Source organism: Narcine bancroftii, chromosome 3, assembly GCF_036971445.1.
Source record: "Narcine bancroftii isolate sNarBan1 chromosome 3, sNarBan1.hap1, whole genome shotgun sequence".
Lineage (NCBI taxonomy): Eukaryota > Metazoa > Chordata > Chondrichthyes > Torpediniformes > Narcinidae > Narcine > Narcine bancroftii.
Window position 1 is genome coordinate 138,149,176 of NC_091471.1, and position 12,746 is coordinate 138,161,921.

The following is a 12,746-nucleotide window of genomic DNA, read 5'->3' on the forward strand; positions in this document are numbered from 1 at the left end:
CTCCAAGACTTTGTGGGATCCATCGTTGCAAAAATTGTCTGATATCATCTCTTCATCCCCTGCTTTGAGTCCCACAATTTTAATATTATTTCTTCTACTAAAATTTTCTAAGGCATCCAATTTTTGAGCCATATGATCTTCAGCAGTAATAAAATTAGTTTGGATATTCTCCATTTGATCTTTAATTGAATCAATTTCAAATTCTGTTCCTTTGACTCTTTCTTCCATCTCTTCAAATCTTTTTTGCATGTCCACCACTACTTCTACATGTTTGGTTCTAACGTTTGATTTTTCCATTAAAGCTCTAATGTGCTTTATTTCCATCATTATTACCATTATTTGCTTACATAAATTCTGTATACTCAAAGGCTTAGCAGTTTTCAAGCTTTCAGCTGTCTGCTGGCTCTTTTAAATTCTTCTTCTTCTTCTTCCACTTCTTCTTTTGACTGTACAACCTTCTCATAATCAGTAGAGTTTGATTCTTCTTCTGTTTCCTCTTCTTGTTAAAGCAGTCTATATCTGCTTCCTTCTTCTAGCGATGTTCCTGGAACATCTCCCTGATCCATCTTCGAAGTAGGGCTCTCTTCTTTATCTTGTTGTAGTTTCTGTTGTTTTTCTTTTGAACCAGCAGCTGCTTTTTCTTTCTTTGGAGACATCTCTAGGGTGTTCTCTGTTACTTTAAATATTATTATTTCTTCTTTTCCTTCAACCTCTTTCTTTTTTTAACATTATTTCTAAAACATTTTTTAGGAGAGCTAGGTTTTTCAGGAGAGCTGTCCCCATGACAAAATCATCTGTTTTCCAAAAGCATTAATTGCATACAGATGAAACTTTACGTGATTCATCCAGAGCTTACTTCCTCCTTTAAGGGATCAATGTCTTGACATAGACATCACTAGGGATATTGGAGATAGTGGTATTGAAGACCTGAGTGGAGAATCTTTGAAGGTTAATCACTATGTATCTTAAATACAGGTTCCATATTCTTACAAACATGTTGTAACAATTTCTGAGGTTGTAAGCAATCTTCTCTAGGAAACACAACTATGCATTTCTGACTTCCAGTGGGCAGACTCAGTTGGAAATCAGATTTCCAAGTAATGGCTATGCATTTCCTGACCGCCATTAAAGCAGGTTTAACAATTTCAATTGATATTTCAACAGCCTCATTTTATATCTGATAATATCCCCAATAAAAACAAATTTGGTACCTGAGGGTATCGAATTCTGGTTATTTGTTCCAGGAGATTCCCCAAATTTTCCCAGAAGGATTTCACCTTAGGGCATGACCAGGTCGAATGCAGAAAGGTCCCTACATCATGACAACATCAAAAGCCTAAATTAGATAAATCAGATTTCAATTTATTTCATTTTTGCAGAGTAAGGTACAGCTGATGCAAAACATTATATTGCACCAGCCTATGCCTTACATTATATCTGGTATTTTTCATATATTGCATGTAAAAGTCAACCTTAGTCTCTCACTTCGGTCATGGCCGGAGCTCCTGATGCCTCATTCATGAACTCATGCGTTGGCCCAGTCCACTTGCCAATCAGAGCTCCAAACACCTCAAATGTGGGCTTGTGCCTTGGCCCCGGATACCCCCACATTAGAGCTCCTGTCATCTTCATTGTGAACTCGTGCCTCAAATCCAACCGCCCGTCCATCAGAGCTCCCGATGCTTTTAACACAGGCATTTTCCCACCTGGTCCCAGCCGCCTGCCTATCAGAACTCCTGTCACCTCAAACACGGGCTTAACACACGGTCCCGGCTGCCCATCCATCAGGACTCCTGACGCATCCAACAATGCTGATAACCTCAATCAAAAGTAGTGTCGATGTAATAGTTGACCCAATAAATTTAACATTAAAAAATTGTCTTTAAAATTTGACTTTTACATGAATATATACAATATGTTTCAAAATCTTTGCTTAATATGGATCATGTGAGTGGTAACTGCTGTGAGGCCACTCATGTTGGAAGACTATTGCAAAAGCTCAAGGAATCATGCAAGATAAAAGCAGATTAATGTGCACAAATATTGAAGCCTTTATAAACTCCTACCATTAATAAGACTGAAGATCCTGGAGGAAGTGTGTACCTGGAAGAATGGTTTGGATTAAGTGGAACAAGGTGATAACAGTGGAGAGAAGGGGTGACAGGAATGAGAAATGATGGATTGAAATTGTCAAGATTGGATAGGGTATTTAATTGTAGCAATGATCAATAGCATTAGGTAAATGATTGTTGGAGGCATTGTAGAAGAAATCTTAGCTGTCTGTCCTGATATTATCAATAGGTTGTGGTTATGACCAGATAGGTGCTTGATGACAATCTGTAACAATTAAAGAAGAATCTACCAGAATGTATCTTTGGACTGGGAAAGATAGCTGTACTATCAGAAAGAGGGTGGGAGGGACAAGGGTTGGTTGCAAGTTAGCAGTGGTCAGTGACAGATGAATATTTTGAACTCCCTATTAATGTCTCCTAAGGTATGTAAGCAATTTGAGCCTCTGCTAATCCTGAAGCAGGCAACAACATTCAAGCAATTGCCTGCTTTAATGTCTAAGGTCAGCAAGATTTGCTGGATATAATTTTGTGCAAGTGAAGCTCAATTTCCAGCCTTTTCCACCACTTCTTTGGTTTAGCAGTCTTAAAGTTATGCACATCATAAACCCTATGACCAAAGCTAAAAATGCAAGAGAATTCATGTGATTGCATCCATTGGCTTCCATCACCTAAAGTTCCATCACCTTTGCATAAAATGTGACATTACTTCGCACAATTTCTAAAGTAGTAGTTCCCAACCTTTTTCTTCCCACTCACATACCACTTTAAGTATTGCCTATGCCATAGGCGCTCTGTGATTAGTAAGGGATTGCTTAAGGTGGTATGTGGGTGGAAAGAAAAAGTTTGAAAACCACTGTTTTAATTGTACCTAATTGACTCACTTTGTGCATGGTTTTATAATTCCAAAGGAAATGGGGCAATGACAATTTTTCTCAAGCAAAATATTTCAGTAACGATTGGGTCTAGAGCCTTGATTCTCAACAACCAATCCTTTACTAATCACAGAGCATGTGAGTGTAAAGATAAAGGTTGAGAATCATTGTTCTAAAGCATATCTCTAAGAATGATATTTAAGATCAGTACAGTTTTAGTTGATTTGATAATTAATTTAAGTTTAAGCTTATTTGTCATCTGATTGTACCAGTACAACCTGACAAAATACCATTCTCTGGTCCACGGTGCAAAATACGTGTACAGACAGTAACACACATACAGACAAACAATATATATATATAAATAAATGTTATTAATAAATTGTGTACTCATGGACAGTTATTTTTGCAATAATTCAGCAGTCCCACTGCTTATGGGAAGAAGTTGTTCTTCAGCCTTGTGGTTATGGCTCTTATACTTTTGTATATTTTTCCTGATGGGAGTAGCGGGAGATGTGTGTGGAATGTCCTCCATGATTTTGTGAGCTCTCTTTAAATGGTAAATCCTATCAATGTAGAGGGGTCGAGGGGCGACCCCAGTGATCTTCTCTGCTGCTTTATGGTCCAGCGGATTAACCTCTCATCCAATGTTCTACAGCAACTGTACCACATTGTGATGCAGCCAGCCAGGATGCTTTCAATGGAGCTGCTGCAAAAAGTTGTCAGAATGGTATCTGGTAGCCTTACCCATCTCAACCTACAAAGAAAGTGAAGTCATTCTTTTGCCTTCGTGGCATGTGAGGAAATGCTATGTGTCCAGGATGTCTTTTTTTCAGTGGGCTCTGAGGAACTTGGGCTCTCTAGTGTGGAGCTATTAATGTGTAGTGGAAGGTACACAATCCTCTCCTTTGTCACCTAATAGTCATTCATCACCCCTGATGCTATTGGACCCTTTACTTCAAAATGTTTGCACTATATCACAAAATTGTCTTTAAGACGCACTTGGTGTTTATGAAAGATATGATAAAGTACTGCATTAAAGATTTTGACTTATTTGTACAATTCATCAAAGATGTGGGAGAAACAATCAGATCATAACAATGGCAAAATATATACTATAAACTGCCGTGTAATTCATCCATTTAGTTTCTATTATATGCTCTCATGAAAAATGAACCGAGGGAGCGAAAATACTGGATTGATGAGTGATATCTGCAACGTCTTACTTATCCTAACCATGGCCACGTCCTTAAGAAATAATTTGAGAATTAGCTGGCTGGCTCATCGTTCTTTCATCACCATCATGCCTCATCTTCTGTTCAAAGAAGTCAAAGTTTGTTCATTTTAACCATATTGAACGATTTTCCCAGTTGTGTAACCTTTCAAAATTTATAAATATTTATCAGGTTTACATTTTATTAAAATGCAGCAATCAGCTATCCTATGGTTTCTAAGTTCACTGTTTGTTTGGTTTTTGGACTAAACTGACTTAAATTTGATTTGGCTGGGAAAGCTTAAGTTGTAAAACACATAGGATTTATAATACATTAAGTGGAATATTTAGAAAGAGCATGACTAAATCAAACTGGCAAACTTCTGATCTCAATTTTATTAGCAGTTAGATGAATGTTTGTCTTATGCTTGATTATAAAAATGCATTTTATTCTTGCTTGGTGGTCTTTGATGTTGGAACATTTCTTAACCTCATGGGAAAAGCCTTGTGTCAAAGTATTGTCAAGATGGAAAGAAGACAGCTGCTGTCTTTATGATAATCACGAAGAATGGAATTTGCGTTGTTTTGGACTAAAGGGACTCATTGAAGACTAGGTTTCCATGAGTTTGACAGATTTGCTGTGATATATGAAAGTAGAAAAGCCAGCTAATGCCAATCATGTTTGTTTAGAATTTGGCTTTTCTGTGCTCATTTATCTTCCAATGTCCGTAAATAAAAAAGGCGTCAGAAAAAAACGATTGTTTAGATTTTGAGTTTGGGTTTGCCATTATATGGGTTTGTAGAACAGTAAAGATGTTAAAGAAACTTCAAAGCAACATAGCAATTTGAGTAAATAGCAGAACAATAATAACTAGCAAAGTCCAGATAGAACCAAGGTAAATTCCCGCCTGCATATTTATGTATCGTGGCATTTGATAGTAAGTAGCTTTATAATATTTTCTGAAGCACTGTATTAAAAGCTAAATCTAAGGATTACTTTACTATTGGATCATTTGTTTAACTTCAAGTTAAAACTAGGCATAGTTTAAGAAATGCAACATTTGGTTTCAAATTAATATGTGCTGTCTTCCTGCATTTTTAATGGTGCTTTACAGCTTATGATCCAATAGCAATTGGCATTTTACAGCCATGTAACATCTGAGTTATTGGGTGACATAATATATTCAATGTTTTGAATAAAAAGTAAAACAATTCTCTGTTTTCTAGCAGCTGAGGGGATTGTAACTGAACATGAAATTAGCCCTGGCAGGCTGACTCGAGCTTCCAATATGTGTGAGATCACATATCTCAACTGCCCTCAAATCCAGCACTAATCTAACAAGATTTTACAGATTATAATGATATAAGAAATTCAGAACATGAGTTGTCCATTTAGCCTACATGGTTGTCATAACAATCTATTCTCTAGGATTCTGCAGAACACAATTTCATCTCCCTTTTGCCATTTAAGCATGATGGTCGCCTGAGAGAAACATTTCTGTGTATTGGTGTGTAGTTAGAGAGAACTAAACATTCCATCAGCCTCATTGTCACACTTAATGCATGGAAAGTAAAATTGCAACAGTTGACATGAGAGTGCATTTTCTTGAAGTAATTTAGAGCTCTAGATGCAAACCCCATTACAGGCCTGAAAGATAAAGCCTCCCACACTCAAAATGCTCCACATATTAAAAACTAGCACGAATTCACCTCCAGAAATCTGAAATATGCAGTGAAACTGTGCAGTGGAGATGCTGTTGTAAATCAATTAGTTGTATTATAATATAGCATGCTTGATATGATTCTTGCTGGAGTTAGAAAAAAGCACTCATCATGTCTTGAGAATAAATGGAATCTCTCTCTCATTCCACTCTGTAAAGAGGCAAATTATTCTGCCCCAATCTCATTGACTTTAATTTTACATTGTGGCCAATTATAGAGCACACGTAGAATAGGCATTCCTTAGTCAGAAAGCAATGTAGGCAACAGTAGTGGTTCTCCCTGAGCAAATTTTTCATAAGGGGTGCCTTTTTAGCTCGGCAGCACCCACCGTCTTACGCACTGCATATTCACTCCTTCTGATCCGTGCCTGGCTTCTTCGCTTCCTCCCTCCCTCTGTGGTGGCCCTGCCTGCACGCCGAGCCGAGAGGGTACCTGAAGGCAGCGTTGCATTAGTGCATGCTGCCTCTTCTTCTCCACCCCGATCCGAGAATGGCTCATCTGGGCTGGGCCACCCAGCATCACTCTTTGTTTATAAAACAACTCAAACCAGGCTCGGTTTCTCGGCAGTGTTGTGATTTGGTCTGAGTAGTGACGGCAAGGCTGAGTTGCAGGTGTTTTTGAACCATTCAGTGGGTGTAAGGGACCGATACCTGTTTCCTGTCGCCTTGCTTCACATAGTCTGCGGCTCCAAGGCTGTGGGTTCAGTTTGGGACTCACTGAGTTAAAAGGAGGTTGCAGAACTCTGGGTGACGACCGCATGGATTATTGTGGAGCTCTGCTCCCCGGACCTACCCGTGGAACATCTTGCTGCTGTATCCACATCCGTAGAGAGTGAGCGACTCTGCAGTACCTTCCTTTAGGGAGCCATGCTGCTGTAACCGCAGAGGGTGAGTGGCCTTCCATCATCTTCCTGAGGGTAGCTTGCTCTAGTATCCACACCTACAGAGGGTGAGCGGCCCTGTACAACCTTCCCATGGAGTATCCTTACAGCTGTATCTGTACATTGCAGAGGGTGAGCAAAATTTCTCCTTGGGGAAACCTGCCTGCTTTATCCAACAGATTCTTGTACTTTTTCCTTCTTGCAATGAACAATAATCCCATCCTTAGCCATACCAAAGGAAGAAAAATGAGAGTGAACCATCGGTTCTGAAATTTCTGAAGCTGGAGCCATCATTGAGTAAGATAATGATGGATCTTTATGTCATCCACTTTCCCACACAATATCCACATCTTTTGATTTTGTACCCAAACAGGCATCAATCTTAGGCTTGAACGTATCCATTAACTGAATGTCTACAATGCTGGAATAGTAGAGAATTCTAAACACAATATAGCATACTAGTAAATTATAGTAAAATTATTGGACTACCAATACAACATGAATCATTCAATTAGAATGATTGGGAACAATAGAATTTAAAAATAACAATAAGCTTGAACAAAAATATCTAGAATCAATAATGATAACTATAAAGTCACTAGATAGTTATTATAAACTCAACTGGTTCACCGTTATCTTCTCCGTGAAGGACAGTCAATCTGCAGTCTATCTATCTACATGTAAATCCGTACTTTGCTAGTGTAGCTGAGTTTTAAATGCTTCCCTCCTGCTCTGGAAAGTTTGGGAGGGAGGGAGGGAGGCCAATGTAGAGCTCAGCTGGAGGAAAAGCGATGTGGCAGTGGCCGAACATCAGATGCTGCTGAGTTTGAATGGCATTCAGGCTCTTTGCATACACATCCAAATCCGACCGGGTTCTTGCCATCCGAGCAAACAAATTAGCTCTGACTCAAACAATGAAGGGAAGATGGAGCCACAAATCTCCAAGAAGGGCGAAGATATTAGAGGGCGAGGATGGCAACATCCATGGAGTGAGATGGTCATACCCAAGCGGGTATGGAACCTGCTCCCCCACCACCCCCCCTCCTCAGTTTGTGCCCCCCAGCAGTTACCCTTCCTAATGGCATTGATTAGAGTTCTGGTGCCGACTCTGTGTTAACAGATGACTGGCGCTTAAACGCAGGCACGGGTGAGTACAAAAAGTACAGAAGATACAGAGGTCTCAAAATATGGAGATCCATTAGGACCCTTATGCATGGTGGATAGAGAGAATGAGTGTGTGTATGTGTGCCTGTGAGAGAGAGAGAGAGACAGAGAGCATGTACTGTGTGCTTGTTGCAAAAATGATTGTGCACGCACACAGCTGTGGTTGTGGCATCTTAATTATGTGCTCTCGTTTCCCCCCCCCCCCACTCTGTATTAAAACCTGGCTATGCCCCTGGGCAACAGCATAGAATAGACACAGGATAGCGAGATTTTCCATGAGAGTTTAAATTTTCAGAGTCAAATACTCATAACTGCTCGAAGACCAAAGAACCACTTTGATCTGCCTGAAACCTATTGGTCTTTCAGTACATAGAGATGTTGGAATGGGAATGCAGCCAACTTGCACATCCCAGATTGCAGTAGTATATGCCGAGGGATGCACTGAGACTTGGTGCAATGAACATGAGGGCACTGTTGGGAAAGACCACAATCTAGAATCCTTTCAATACCAAGCATTTGAGGAGTTGAGACCAAGGAAAAGGCTCTCAAACAACAGAGGGGGGAGTAAAAGCAAGGTGCCACAATGTAGCAATGGTATAAATAGAAATGATTTTAACAATGTACTACAGTAATAGAAATGTATTGGATACGACATTTAGGGTGGGAAGAGATGTCATACTGTTTTCCTTTTGTTAATAATTTATTATGGAGAAAGCCTATTTTTGGTTTAAAAAATATCTTTCGATTTTCTTGAGGAAAACTTTGAATGCAACTCTAATCCTCCACATAAGCAAACCTGCTCTCCCTATCCTAACCCAGGTTTCACTCTGATGGGCTTGCGTGTGCTGAGGACCAATCATGCACTTCTTTTGTAATGGTTTCTGAGCTGCACCACTCCAGCAGCCACTTGTTGCCACCTCCCTGCCTGTTGCTTTGGATATTGGGAACATGTCAGACTATTCCAATCTCTGCATTTCATGGCCTTTTTTTCTGGTAAATATTTCCTCTATTCTGTGTCCATCATGTTGATGCAATCATGAAGAAGGCATGCCAGCAGCTATATTTCGTTAGGAATTTGCGGAGATTTGCTATGTCAGATTGTGATGCACGTCTGCAGCAGGAAGCAGACACAAAACTTGAGAAAGACTGTACAACAGGCTTTATTCAGTTAAAAGTCTCTGCTACAGTGATAGCTGTACTGGTGGCTCCCTAGTGACTGCTCGGAAGGGGCTAGCTCAGGATTATATCCCAGGCGGTTGATTGACAGCCGGCCAGGTGGAGTTTGGTCTATTCAGGTCGGTCTGTCCTTCGGTGATCTTCCTGCAGGGACAGGCTAGTGGTGTATCACCACACATGTGTACCGTGGAGAGAATTCTGACTGGTTGCATCACTGTCTGGTATGGAGATGTCAATACACGGAACAGGAACAGGCTACAGAGGGTTGTAAACTCAGCCAGTGCCATTGTAGGCATTACTCTGCACTCCATTAAGGATATCTTGAAGAGGTGGTGCCTCAAGAAAGCAGTTTCTATCATCAAGGACCCTCACCACTCATCTATTCTTAGGATTTTTCAGAACTCAATTTCATCTTCCTTTTGCCATGTAAGCATGAAATTTACCTGGGAGAAAAATCTGTGTGCAGTTAAAGAGAAAAAACATTTTTTCTAAACTTTGAAGTCAAAAGTCATGTTCAGGATATGACCATCAGGAAGGAGCTACATGAACCAGAAGACACACACTCAATGTTACAAAAGCAGCTTCTTCTTCTCCACCATCAGATTTCTGAAAGGACAGTAAACCCATGGGCAGTACCTCCGTTTTTCTCTTTTTGGCACTAATTATTTATAGAATATAAAGAACACTACAGAACAGTATGAACCTCATGTCCCTCAATGTTGTGCCGACCCATATATTCCTTAAAAAAAAACTAAACCCTCCCTGTAACCCTCTCTTTTTTTCCATGCATGTGCCTGTGTAAGAGACTCTTAAATGCCCTAATGCTTCGGCTTCTACCACCATCCCTGGCAAAGCATTCCAGACACCCACAACTTTCTGTGTAAAAGATGCTTACTCCTGATGTCTAACTTAAACTTCCCTTTGTTCACTTTCGACATATGTCTTCTGGTGTTTGCTATTCCTGCCCTGGGAAAAAGGAGCTTCATCATAAAACTTATTTTCCAATTCAGGCAACATCCTGGTAAATCTCCTCTGCACCCTCTCTATAGCTTCCATATCCTTTCTATAATGAGCTGACCAGAACTGAACACAATGCTCCAAGTGTTATCTCACCAGAGATTTGTAGAGGTGCAACATGACCTCTCTACTCTTGAATTCATTCCCCCTGTAAATGAAGCCAACCATCCCAAAGGCCTTCTTAACTATCCTATCGACCTGTACGGTGACCTCGAGGGATGTATGGTTTTGGACCGCATCCACACTCCTGAAACTGGTCATTAACTCTGGACTCGACCTTCTGGTTTGTCATTCCAAAATACATCACCTCACATTTATCTGGATTAAACTCCATCTGCCACTTTTCCTCCCAACTGTGCATCCTGTCTATATCCTTTTGTAACCTACAACAACTTTCAGCTCCATCTATAACTCCTCCAACCTTCATATCGTTTACAATTTTTTTTACATTTTTTATTTACGGAATAGTAATTTATGGTAATTTTGCAAGTGGTTCTGCACAATTCTGCTGCTATAAAACAACAAATTTTGTGTGAAACACGAAAGTCTGCAAATGCTGTGATTGTAGTAAAAACACAGAAATGCTGGAGGAACTCAGCCAGTCTCAAGCGTCCAGAGGGGTAAAGATATATTCCCAACAATCTGGGCCTGAACCCTTCCTCAAGGTATGAGCAATAACAGAAATATATATTTATGACACATGTTCATGACAATAAACCTGATTCTGATCTGAGTCCTTCCTATGCACAGCACCCATTATTACTTCCTTATCCACAAATTGTAGTCTCAAACACATCAATTGCATTATATATTTAGTCTCTCAGCTTCAGAATCCCCATCTTTGCAGAAATTCCTATCATACCTGCTTCCTCCAGTATAATATCTGACTCTTCATTCATCAGGGTGACTTGTCAACCTGTTGGAGTGAAAGAAGCCTGTGTCAAATATCAGGCAGTTGTCAGTTTGACAGCTTATTTTATAACCTTTGGGTCACCTATTAATTAATGACTCTCAGGTTATCTATTAATTTTCATTAAATTATCTGTTATTACCCATCCATACTATCATGGATTTGAATCTTCTTAAATGTTTTTCAAATAGTACCCTGCTCTTTGATCAGAATCAGAATCCAAATTATTGTCACGAACAATTCATGAAATTCAGTGTTTTGCAGCAGTATCATAGAGAAAACATTCATATAAACTACTTTTACAACAATAAATAAAATAAAATAAAACAGTGCATGGAAAAGTAAGACAGTGCCTTTGCTTCATTGATTATTCAGGAATCTAATGGCAGCAGGATAAAGCTATCTTGTGCCATTGAGTTCTAGTCTTTAGGCTCTTGCACCACTTTCCCAATAGCAGCAGAGTGAAGAGGGCGTGGCCTGGGTGGTGAGGGCCTTTGAGGATAGAAGCTGCTTTTTTTAAAGACACCGTCTCTTGTAGATGTTCTCGATGGAGTGAAGTCTAGTGCCTGTGATATTGCAGGCTGAGTTAAAAAACCCTGCGGAGTTTTTTCTTGTTCTGAGAGTTGCTGCCACCATACTAGACAGTGATACAACCAGCCAGAATACTCTTCACGGTACACCTGTAAAAGATCTTGAGAGTCTTTGGTGACATACCAAATCTCCTCAAACACCTCACAAAGTATAGCCACTGGGGAGCCACTTTTGTGATTGCATTGACATGGAGGCTCCAGGACAGATCCTTGCAGATGTTAACATTGAGGAATTTGAAGTTCTTGACCATATCCATTACTGAGCCCTTGATGAGGACTGGGTCGTGTTCCCCTGACTTCCTTCTGAAGTCCATAATCATCTCCTTGGTTTTGCTAATGTTGAACACAGGATTGTTGGCATGAGACCACTCAACTAGCTGATCTATCTCCCTCCTGTACACTTCCTCATTGTCAATTGTGATTCTGACAACAACTGTGGTGTCATCAGCAAATTTGTAGATAGCATTAGAATTGTGCCTGGTCACACAATCATAGATGTATAATGAGTAGAGCAATGGGCTGAGCACGTATCCTTTAGGTGCGCCTGTATTGATGATCAGTGAGGAGGAAAAGTTGTTTCTAATTCATACTGACTGTGGTCTTCCGATGAGTAAGTCGAGGGTTCAGTTGCAGAGGCTCAGAGTTTGTAACTTTTTGTCCAGCACTGAGGGAATAATGATGTTGATGGCTGGGCTGTAGTCAATGAAGAACTACTGGGCGATAGTCGTTGAGGCAGTTCACGTTGCTCTTGGGCATTGGGATGATTGATGTCCTTTTGAAGCAGATGGGAGAGGATGAAAATGTCCATTAACACTCCGATTAGTTGGTTGGTGCAGATTTTCAGTACCCTGCCAAGTTCACCCTCTTGAATTATGTTCTAACATCAACCTCAGAGACAGATATCACTGGGTCCTCAGCCTTTTCAGGGATTCTAATAAGAACTATGTGGTTCTCCTTATCAAAGCGGGCATAGAAGGTGTTCATTTAATTGGGTAATGAAGCATCACAGCTTTCTATGATGTTCATCCTCACTTTGTAGGCTGTAATGGCCTGCACTCCCCGCCATAGCTGGCATGTATCTGCCTCTGTCTCTAGCTTCCTCTGGAATTCCCACTTTGCTTCAGAGATGG

The 12,746-nt window shown here is 40.2% G+C and overlaps 1 protein-coding gene across 2 annotated transcripts in view; it reads left to right on the forward strand.

Annotated features, from left to right (window-relative positions):
* The window catches only part of fat4 (FAT atypical cadherin 4), a 465,822-nt gene that overhangs the window by 206,661 nt on the left and 246,415 nt on the right, over positions 1–12,746 (forward strand). The gene's annotated exons all lie outside the window — the stretch shown is intronic.